The following is a 12144-nucleotide window of genomic DNA, read 5'->3' as shown; positions in this document are numbered from 1 at the left end:
TCCTTCAGACTCAGTGAAATCAACAGGAGCAAACATTAAGGAGAGCTGTTTATCTAATGGCAGTGTTGCTGACGATAGCAAGGGACTGGACACAGCAGTCCAACAGATCTCTCCAAGACCTGTGTTTCTCTGCATCATAAAGCAACAGAAAAGACTGTCTTTTCTCTTCCCAATCTCACCACCCAATCTCTTCCTTGTCTTTTGACTTTTCTGTATCCGTACTTTGAGTCCCATCCCTGCTGCTGTAATGGCTTTTCTGCTTGAGCACTTCCCAATTAATATCAAAGAGCAGCCTACTCCCATCATTTCCCTGAGAACTGTCTACACCATGTCCCCATTGCAGTGACCACATACCACCCACCCTTTGCTTTTTCTTTTCTTTCTTTTTCCTCTGTGGTTCACTGGGATGTGTATTCTTCAGCAATGGGACTTTATTATGTAGGCCCATGAATGGTTACAATGATATATAAACATGGATGAACAATTGGCTGGTGTCTGCTGCCACAGATAATTGTCAATGCTAATTGGCAGAGGAGCCAAGAACCCAAAGAACCATGGAGTTTGACCTAACCTCTCACTCCTGCGGGAGTTTTCACCAGGACGTGACTTAGGCATGATTGCAGAAGGCTCTGTGAGAAGTGTCTGCTGCAATAGTCCATCCTGAAGCACTTCTGTGTATAAATACTGGGCTTTGTCCTGCAGAATCCGTCATTCCTGGAAGCCAGACTCACGGCTACCACCGTTGTGTGTTTCTCCTCATCAGAGGATTTTGATGGGAAATGCCAGTTCATGGTGAATGGTTGGATCCTACAGAAGGGTTACAAAAGTATGTGGAATAAATGTCTTCACTACACAGGACTGAGCTTACCCTTTGCAGAACATGGGCGATATTTTAGGCCATAAGGAAAAAATACCTGTATGGAATGCAATCACAATGCCTCTCCTAATATTCATCTGCTTGCAAACAGTTATAAAATCTGTTGAATTTATGTCGGGTTTGGTTGCATTAGGTTGGATTGAGCTAGGTGAAATAATTGCATTGTTGTGCTTTGAACTTGCAGGATATGATTTTGGCTTGGGGCACATGGGTGCTAACTAGTTGATATATCCAGGGCCTACTATAGGATTTATGGAAGGTTTCATGTTTCTACTGATAATGCAAGATATGGCCTTGAGCTCATTCAGTCTGAGGAGAGATTTGAACAAACAATTTAATTTACTGAATGCTGTCACCACTATGCTGTTTCAGAAGAGGGGAGAAACAAAGCAATAGAGGTCTTTTTATTAGAAGAGAAAGTACTGCACTTAGTTCCTTTGAGGAAAAAAGGACAAAAGCACCTCCCTTCTGAAACAGATTCAGGGATATATAAAATCCAAATGAATTACAACCTCTCCCAGCATTACTGAGGAAGGGATCTATTTCCCGAATTTAACCTTAACTTTGCAGTACAAAGACATAAAATTATGTTTTATGCACTAGCCACCTAAAAATATTTTAAGCTCGCAACCAACATATGTGCCAATGCTCCAATCTGTTAGGAATTCCACTTAATATAGATGAATATGTAATTGAAAAAACATGTTCATGGGCTTTGCTGCAGCAGCATTTTTACTTCATTTTATCTAGTATAGGAAAGCTCAGTTACAGTGCTAATTCTATGGCAATTTAAACTGAAATACATGTAGTTTTGGGTTATGGAATCACAGGTTCATAGAACCATTTAGGTTGGAAAAATACCTTCAAGATCATTAAGTCCAACCATTACCATTGAGATCAACATGAATGCCCTGAAAAATAAAGTGTGTTGGGTATCTCTATGACCAGAGAGAATGTGGCCATAAGCATTTCAGGGACTCAGGGCCAATGCCACCAGTCACTGAGCTATCACATGAGCCAGAACATGCACTGTGCACTTGGTGTTGGGGTGTGGTACTAGTAAACTGCTTAAATTCCTTGGTTCATCTTCCTTGATAGATCCACTCCTGAGGGAAAGAAAAGTCTTCCTGCTTCAGTGAAAAATGTACCCTGCCTTTCATGGGGCAGAAACCCTGAGCTGACAAGCAAGGCTCATTTGCATAAGCAAATGTAGCAGGCTTAAATGACCATTGATCCCAAGACCTACACAAAGTGGCCCAGGCCCTTTATGCTGCTATAAGGATCACCAGTAGCAGCTCTGCAAATGTCCCTCACTCCTTCACCTCTCCCCAGCTACCCAAATGAATTAGGTGTGTCCTTAGGTGTATAGCAGCATGTAGACTGACCCTTAGAGAAGGCTCTAAAAACACATTGGGATTTTCCAGTGGGAAACAAAGCACCACCAGAGACTTTGAATATTTTGGAGAGGTAGAAACAGTAGAGAAATCTCATGCCCATGTATACACACAGCTTATTGCCAAATGTGCCAGCAGTCAGTAGTAGACCGAACCTCACTTTCTTTGTCATGCCCTCAGTCGTAATGTTTGTAGTTATGTGAAACTGAATCATCACGTTGGCTTAAATTACTCTAAGATAGGCATACGCTCATGTGTTAGTGAATATGGGCTTTAAGCACCCAGATGTAGAGACGATCAGGTTAGGAGGGTTCTGTGAAATCGCCCACACCGATTTTTCCAATAACTATTTGTTACAATTCATTCAGAATACATTCAGTTTAATCATTCAGTCAATCATTTAGTCTTCACTTAGTCAATCATTTCTGATGGAAAACTTATGGCATGTGGCTTCAGTTACTCATAATGCACAAAAATTTGCATCACTTTCCAGTCTGTATTTGACTGCATTTTTCTGTGTTCTTTTTTTTTTTTGTTGCCAGACTGAAGAGCCCTCTTAAATTTTAGTTTTTTTCATATTAGTTTTCTCTACGATTTGTGACCTTCCATTTAAGCATTCCCACACTTTGTCTTCTTCTTTCCTCCTCTCTCTGGAAAATGTCAGGTGAAGCTCAGTAGCCAAAATAGCAAACCTGGTAGAAGGATTGAACTGAACTCTTTGCTTGTCTTTTCATTTGATTTTGTGTGTGAGTGTGTTTTAATGGCTAAGCTTTGATTTAGTTTCACGAATGTAATATCTGGATAGCATAAAGATGAACCACTTATTTTTCCAGCCTAGCTGGAGACAAAGAAGCCAACAGTTTGATATAAATAAAGATTCAGTTCTACAGATTGAATTCAGACTTCTGTTGAGCTCTGCAAATTTGCCTTTGCTGAGAATCCAGCCAAGGGAGGGATCATTTCTCTTTATCCTTTTGCATTCCAGTAAGACAATCAAATTCCAATGAGAAATTCTTTTTTGCAAAGGAGGGCAGGACCTTTAGCAATAGTGAGCATATATATGTCTCATATTTTCAGAGTAGAAAATTAGTTTTTTAATATGAGCTGCCTCAGGCCAAATTGATAAAAGCTACGGGCTCCTACATAAACTTTATATATGGAAGTTGAAGACAGACACATTTTCTTTTCCACCACATCCCCATCTGGATTCAAATCCATCCAACTTCACAGAGAGTGCTTTGATATGCAGGCTATTGTGAAAACTGGAAGAGTACGTATCTTTTTAAGCACTTGTATAAAAATAAAGCTGATATTCAGAAGGCCATAGGTATGAAGAGTTTCTGACCTAGTGGTTGGAGACTGCATCTGACCTCTAGACTAGGGAGCAACGGAGCCAGGTTCTGCTGCAAGGATTTTTCTTGTGGTTTACCCAGCACTCTAAGTCCTTCATATACACAGACCCTGGTTCATCTAGTGGTGTTTTATAGGACAGAAGGTCCCCTGCTCTACTCTCTGAAAAAAAAAAAAAAAATAGAAAAAAGTTGGCAGGAGTCTGAGAAGGAGGGAGAGTTGGAAATTAGAGACACAGCCCTTTTATTGGGTTACATCCTCTGTGATAGACATCTACTCTCACCTACACAAAAGAGGGCAAGCTCATTTTAGCATCACAGACTGGTGTCTGATGAACTTTGGCTGACTGGCTTGGGGGGAGATTCTGGCACTACTCTGTCTGCAGACAAAGAGAATTTTTCCCTTGACTTTAATTGGAGTTGGGTCAGGCCCCAAAATGTGTAAATTCATCAGCTGGCACTCTTTCAGTAGTTCAGCTCATTGCTGCAGAACTGCTCCCCATCCACTGAATTCAGTTGGACAAATCAGGCACAAAGATGCTGCCTGAGATAAGGAAAGGCTTTAAAGTCTCTTCTGCCATGAAAATGAGACCCGGTATGAAGTGAGGACTGCCTCTTTTTGCTCAGCTGTGTAGGGTGATGAAGACCCTCAGCCTTCCCACCTGATAGATAGCAGCCACATTTGGTTTTCATCCCAAGGAGCAGCACAAGGAGAAAAAGAAAAATTACTGTTAGCGGAATATTTCTCACTCTGCTCTTCCACTCAAGTCTTACCTGAACCACTTTACCTGTCCAAAAAAAATTTGTGAAACACAGCCAAACAGTTTCTGTTGGCTTCAGGGACAGGTGTTGAAATACACTGGCTTCAGTTCTTTCTGAGCTTTTTGACAGCATTTGGCTTCTACTTATGATCTCCTGAGAATGTCTGTGGTGTTGCTGTCACAACACAAACGTAACACACCCATTTCCTTGGTCTACATTTTTACCACTAAGTTAGATAGAGAGATTTGCTTGTACCTGGCAGTGGAATATAATCTTTATATTATCTGATATCCCCATAGCTGCTGTTATCCCTGTATCTGCTGAGCACTGCTACATTTGAAGTTTTACAGCAAAGTAAATGACAGAGAAAGAAAAATAACTAGAGAAAGCTCCTGTATGTGATACAAAAAAAAAAAAAAAATAAAAAAAAAAATAAAAGTGAAAGAAAAAGAAAGAAAGTAAGAAAGAAAGAGAGAGAGAGAGAGAGAGAGAGAGAAAGAAAGAAAGAAAGAAAGAAAGAAAGAAAGAAAGAAAGAAAGAAAGAAAGAAAGAAAGAAAGAAAGAAAGAAAGAAAGAAAGAAAGAAAGAAAGAAAGAAAGAAAGAAAGAAAGAAAGAAAGAAAGAAATGGGGCTGTTTTATGTTTGCCAAATCTCTTTCAAATCTCACACCAGCATTTCAAGGTTCACTTCACCAAAGGTATTGAGGCACTTCTAGAAAGGATCAGAAAATGGAGAGGAGGTGGGGGGAGAAGGAGAGACAAAGAGGCTACAGCTACATTCTTTAATTAACAGAGGCCTAACAGTGAAAATATTACCCATGCGCAAATAAAGCTAAAAATAAAAAATAATGCCTTCAAGTACACTTTGAAAATCAGGGCCAGAGTTAATCTGAGGTTTTACTGGCAAATTCAGTGATGAAGGGTGTGTGAAGCAATGAGAAGCTATAAATAAGTTTTGGATGTGTACTGCCCATGGCCAGCAGCAGCCATCAGCATGAGAGATGGGCAACCCATCTACCTCATCTTTTTCACGTTCTTGTTTGGAATTTAATATTAGCCAGAAACACTCCACACAGGAATGTGATATCTTACCATCTCTTCTAGAATAGAAGAGGTGTCCACCTGTACAAGCCACCATTCTGATATTTATGAAGGAGACATAAACCACCTCATACATGCCACAGGAAGAGGGCATGCACACAGATAATTGCTGTGAAGCTGCTGGCAAACAGTAACTTCCTTCTTTGTTAGTGAGACAGCAGTTTCTGGCAACCCCATCTTTGCACAAAGACACAACTCTGATCAGGGCTGGCAGTAGTAAGTAAAGAATAAAATGGGTTGGGAAGAAGGGTTGTGGTGTCTGGAGATGGAGATCCACTAAAATGATCTGGGAAAAGAAGGGAGCATATGTCTGAGTTTGGGAAGAAGAGAATGTGCAGTGTTGGAGAATGAAGAAAACCTTGAGTGTCAGGGAAGCTGGAGGTAAAACAATCATTTTGAGACAGGGAGGTAATGAATGGCAGTGGGGGATAAAATTGGGTGCTTGGCATGTGGCACCAGAGGCATGCCTGCCTAGGAAAGTGAGGAAGGTCCATGGATGCAATGATCTATTCTTTAAAGGAGAAAGTATTAGATTCTGGGTCATGCCCCTTCTGCTCCTTGGACTGTTGTCATGCAACCCTTGAGAGGGTCTAGACCTTGCAGACCAAGCTCTAACATGGTTTTACATTGTTTTACTTGAATGAGTTATCCCTTACCTTTCTCCTTTGCTCCCGGAAATAACCCAGGCGTGAAGGTAGCAAGTTAGACTGTGGGAGAGCTCTGAAGCAGGAACTTCCTTTGAAAAAGTGACTTTATCTCGCCTGACACTGCAATGCCCCAGTCACGTGCAGGCACTTTAGAGCAATGCAGAACAACAAGAGAACATGGGGCAGATGTGGAGAAGGACATTATTAAAACTCTGACCACCTTCTCCCTTTAGTTGCTGACTTGTGGTTCACTTGCCTTATTATTGAAGATGCGTTCAGAAGTGCCGTTATCATTCTTCAGCTGATGAGCGTGAAATAAGGACAGTTACCCCATTTACCAAGACAATTCTATTTTTATGTTTAAGCTCAACTCTGAGTCATCTGACACAGAGGCTAGACCATCTAGAACTAATCAACATCTTACAAATATTCACAAGACCAACTTCCCCTCCCCTCCAAAAAAAAAAAAAAAAAAAAAAAATCAAACCAATATTCCTAAGAGACAAAATAGAAAGGTCCAGGCCCTCAAGGCTGTCAGTTACATAACCCTTGTTAAAGTCAGCCGAAGAGAAATGCTTAAATAGCCATGAGGATTGCAGTCACGGGGCTTAAACTTGCTTCTTATGTGAGGTACAGCAGACATAAGAGCTGCCTATGGAATTGAATAGATAGTGTTGTGTTTGAGAAGGCCTTCGTGGGAAGTGGGCTAGGCATAAAATGTAGTCACTTGGACCACATTTTTTAGTTGGAGTAAATGAGTATAGCTCCATTTGTTTTAGCAGAGTTTGCAAGGTTTCTGCCAGTTGAGGATCTGACCCTCCGTGCTTTGCTGGATTGGAAGCACATAAAGTAGAGGTTGTTTTATGTAACTTCTGTATTAGCAGAGAGAGACTTTTAAATACCTTACCATTTTCAACTAGCTTTCAATTTGCATTAAAGACGTGAAGCACCACAAAAAGACAAGGTTACCTTAGGGGACTTTTGGGCCCATATGCATTTGGCTATTGCTAGAGCAATGATACTCTATCCAGAGAAATAATACCCTACCCAGGCTCAGTCCTGGCCCAGCCCAGCCAGCACAAGTGGAAGTAGGGGCAGAGGAAAGAGACATGGAGATTGAGCCCAATGCCTTCCTTCTGATATGAACATCCTTCCACTGTCATACTGGAAGCCAGGAAGACTTAGTTTGCTGAAGCAGTGTGTGCGTGTGCATGCATATTGCTGTGTGGCACAGCTCATCAGTCTAGAAATAGCATTTCTGTTTTGTGAAGGCAGTGACAAATCAACAAGCTTACATACAAATCCAGGTTATAATGGCTTAATAAATTGCCCTGTGACAACTGACATTCGGTAAGTATTCCAGTGTGTGCTCTTAGGCAAAGATGGGTGCATGAAAATGTAATGCATTGTGACCTAGAGGAAAGAAGGTTAAGATAAATTGAATTAATTTGCTATTGCTAAGGCTTAAGAGCACTCCCACATAATGTTTCTGGGGCACCGGTGTTGCAAAGCAGCATGTTAACAGGGAAAATCCGTGTTTGAGGTCTACTATTCCTGTGTCTGAGATAGATGGTTATCATGAGCCCTCTCTGAATTCAGATACGTTGATCTGTCTGCTGTACATTGCATAGGGATGACTTACAATTGAAGCTGCTAGGGCAGCAAGAGCTGAAGAATCTGTTATCAAGATGTAAAATTATTATTCTAATGAAGGTCTCTAAAGACATTTTTTTCTTTATTTTAATTCCTGAAAGATGAAAATTTGCTTTAACCAAGACTTTAAACTTGACAGTTTAGGTCCTCACAAACTAAAGGTTACAAGCTCCAATCAGAAGCCACATCATCTCTATCAAGATGACATTTTAAGAATTTCCTTCATCAAACTTCTTTACACATAGACAGTGCTAGGACTCAACACCCAAAATTTCCATGCATCTCCCACGAAAGCTTGCAGAGCCGCCCACTAATGTAGCAATTTAGCATTTAAGATTGCTTGCTTGTCATACTCCATGACAGGGGAGGAAGAAAGGAGTGAAATACACCCAAGTGGCTTAGAAGTCTTCTTTGAATAGATCTTGCTTCCCTTTCATGGTAGAACACGAACATTGCGGGTCTTTTTTTATTTGATTACCTGTTTGATTTTAGTCTGCAGCTGCAATTAAAGTGAGGGAAGAAATAAGCAGCGGCTTTGTGCCAGCCTGTCTTGTTTGTTTGTGTTTTTAATTTGTTTTATTTTTCTGTTGTTACACAAAAGCAAGAGCATGCCAGGGGTAAGTTAGCAATTTCTTTTCCTTTTATTTTTTGTGGCTAAGCAAATTGGCTTGACCTAGGTGCTCATTTTCGGAGAAACAGAATCACCCAGTAAGAAGCTGTTTTATTTCTGTCAACTATTCCCATTGACGTCACACAGAATTTCTGTAAATTAGGCCTCCAGCATAAAGCCCTGTTGAAGTCAGCAGGGGCTTTGCCATTGGCCTCTGTAGGGTCAAACCATCACCCTAATTGTCTCTGAAGAAGACTAGACACAGCAGCAGAAGGCTGAGATAACAATTGGTATTCACATTTTCAGTTTGCCAAATCAACTTCTGGAAATGTCTTCTCTACTGCAGTTCCTCCTTTAGGACCTTGGATGAGGCATGCTCTTCCATTTTTCTGTCAAAGCCAACTAAGTAGTGAAAAGATAATATATAAAAGCCAGTAGCCTTACGCATGGAAATGAGACAAGAAATAGGTGTAGGCTTTAAAGATACAACGTTGCATCTTTGCCAAATCCTCATGAGAGGTCTAAGCCAGGATCAAGTCATTATGGAGTAACCACCCTCCTAAACGAAAAGCTCACTGAACATCACCTTCACCTTTCCTTTCTTAACAGAGGCAGTAATATCTAGACTTGTAAAGTGTATCTATTCCTATCAGCACATTTTTGTCTTGGAAAGTAACCAACCTCATAAAAGGAAAATTTAAAACAGAGAGAAGTACCCTGTGAAAAACAAAAGCATGTATTTGGAAACTAAGTCTATCCTGCCATTTCCATGCAACATGCACAGAATTCAGTGGGCCATGCAGAGCTACAGATAGTGGCATAAAATATTTAGGTTGTAAAACAATTGGTAATTGGATAGCTGTATGAATTCCAGTGTCCAGATGATAGTGAGATGAGGAACTAATCATATTGTACAATCAAACAAGCAGCACAACTATGTGGTTATTACATCTTTGTTACAAATTACACGTTGCCTTAGCTGAGGTGGACATCTCAACAGAAGAGCTGGGATGGGATTCAGTCTGATTTGGGCATATGGGGCAGGAATCAGTTCAAGACTCCTGCATTTAGTTATGATTACGACTAAAATGGCACTGTAGTTATGGAGATGTAGGGCAAGGCCATTCCTGTGCCTGGAGACCCAAAATTCAGCTTCAACAAAGCAGGTGGTGTTGCTCTGTGCTACCCCATTTTCCAGCCATACCTTTGAAACAGGATCACAATTGGGATCTATAAAAAGCTTTTAAATAACATCGAGGAAGCCTCCTTGACCAGGCTGGGGAGAAGAGCAGCTGTTGCTGTGGGCAAATTCAGCATGAGTCACTCAACAACTAGCCTTTCAGACAGGTCATGTCTTCTGGGCAACATAAAAGAAAAGTGCTGGATAAATCTATCACTGAGAAAATGAGTTTTCATCTGTCTCCTGTTGAAGAGACCAGCAGAAATCTCTGTATAAATCTCTTAATTCTGCTTCAGTGGTGGTAGCCCAGGTAAAAGGACCCAAGTACCTTAAAGGAGATTTAGAGGCTTCCACATTTCATGATTAATAGCAATCAATCTGAGCCCATACTTTTGCCAAAGGCACTAGGGACTGGGCTGAAGGCAATGTTCCAAGTTCATAAATAATGCCGGGAGCCGCGGCATTGCCCAGGATTGCATATAGTGACTTAAATATATCTTTAAGGTGACTTAAATATATCTTGGTGCCCTGCCACAAACCCCTCAAGCTGTGTTCCACACTGCATCAGGATGCAGAGTTTGAAGGTGCAAGGACACAGGGGATGCATAGGGGTCACATCCATGCGGGGACATGGTCATACATGCATGACCATGGGGAGGTCAGGTCAGGTCTCCTGATGGGGAGGCCAGTGCCTGGGGTGATGAGACTCAGGCAAACCATTTACATCACCCCAGGCCATCTGTAGCGTGTGGGGTAGGAGAATGATCAATCATTGTGGTGCACCTTTGCACTTGATTGGATTTAGATCTTTCTCTAACCTCAATCCTAAACCTGTAGCACACCATATCCCTAGAACAGAAGCCAAGAGAGACTTGTGCTTGTGCAGTGATGATCTCTGGTGCACAGCAGCGTATCTTTAGTTACCTGACTTATTGTTTTGTAAAGTTTTGTTGCATTCACGGGAGGCTGCTGCATGCATATGTGTATGTTGTATGTACACCTCCTTCAAAACCTCATCCACCTCAGATTAACTCCTGTCCAACTAAGCTACTTGTACTGAGCTACAGAAATCTTGACCAGCTGGTCAAGACTGCCAGTGCTTAGCAGTTAATAATGATCAGAGATACCCTGAGCAGAGTTATTATGTCTGGTGAGTAGGATATCTGTGTATTTAATGCAACAGGTTCAGATCCGTGTTAATCACTGCCCCCTTTATCTGGACTGCATTTCTCTAGGTAGGTCAGCTAGTCATTACATCAGTTTTGCAACAAAAAAGTTTTGTGTTTTTTTTTTTTTTTTTGTCTCAGGGCTAACATTAAAGCAAAAAGCTGCTAGGTGTAGTACAGAGCCTGGTAGCCTGTGGTCATTGCTCTGCCTTGTTTTTTCCACCCTTATGCCCTTTCTCTTTACCCCTCTCTCAGAAAGCCTGGTTGTGTCTTGAGTGTTTTTTTCCTGTGACTTGACAAAGTGGGCTGTGGTTTTTGCAGTTACTGTAACACATGAACTCTGTTCTGGCTGTGAGTAACTCTGATGTTTTACCATCATTACAGTAAGCTTTGAATTTGACCCACTATTGACATCCTAAAATTTTTGCCCAGCTTCTCAACTAAATATATTTATTTGAGTCACACCAGCAGTCTAAACACTCATGTACTTCATCTCTCCTCACCCCTTCCTTTTTGGAAGGACAGGCTACATCCCTAAGTATCAAAAGCCCATTAAATATTTTCCTTAAAATGACTGTAACATGTTCTCTTTCAAAGCAAATGCAATGTCTTCTACTTTCTCTATTCTTTTTTTAGCTTTTAGACCATTACACTTCTCCGTGTCTAAATCAGTGCTATCTCAGAGCAGCTCTGTCTAGGAGGGCAATAAATGCCCAGCATGACATGGACTCATTGCTTTGAAAGCCATGAGCCTGTTTCCTATCCAGAAAGCAGACATTCACACCCATATATGAGCTAAATGCTAAACACTCCATGATCAGCAAGACAGCATTTTGCATGTGTTTTGCACAACTAACATGAAAAATAATAGAAAATGATGTGTTCATAACAGAAATAATAATAATAATAATAATAATAATAATAATAATAATAATAATAATAATAATAATAATAATAATAGAAAAAGGTGTGATCAAAGATGTGTTTAAATTTGAGAAGACTAGCCTTTCTTTCTAGTGTACTTCAGGACATTCAGCACTGCAATAAATAAGATTTTTCCATTACTTGCTAGCTCAGCACCTGTAAGGATTCTCCATAATGGGCAGACATCTGCCATCTGACAATGGAAATCTCATACCCTTTAGAATACCTGTGAATATCCAAATAATATCACTGTCCCATCACACAGCACACAGGAAAGTGATACAGAGCCTGTAGTTCTCCATCCTTCTGGAGCAGCAGCTGGAAGCCCAACAAAATATGTGACAGTGCCTACGATGTCATAAGCAGCTTACTGATAAGCAGCCGAATATTGCAAAGTTTCTCTTTTTCAGATAGTCCTCAGTTAAAGAGTCCAACATAGATGGTTGGCCGCAATAAAGCAAGGGAGGCCCATGCAGTAGCTC

The 12144-nt window shown here is 40.8% G+C and overlaps 1 protein-coding gene across 2 annotated transcripts in view; it reads left to right on the top strand.

Moving 5' to 3' along the window:
- VIPR1 (vasoactive intestinal peptide receptor 1) overlaps positions 1 to 12144 on the top strand; it is a 112522-nt gene that overhangs the window by 77240 nt on the left and 23138 nt on the right. The window lies entirely within an intron of this gene.

Source organism: Aythya marila (genome assembly GCF_965140915.1).
Source record: "Aythya marila genome assembly, chromosome: 2".
Classification (NCBI taxonomy): Eukaryota; Metazoa; Chordata; class Aves; order Anseriformes; family Anatidae; genus Aythya; species Aythya marila.
The sequence above is the reverse complement of the archived record's forward strand: the minus strand, read 5'-3'. Positions and strand labels throughout refer to the sequence as shown.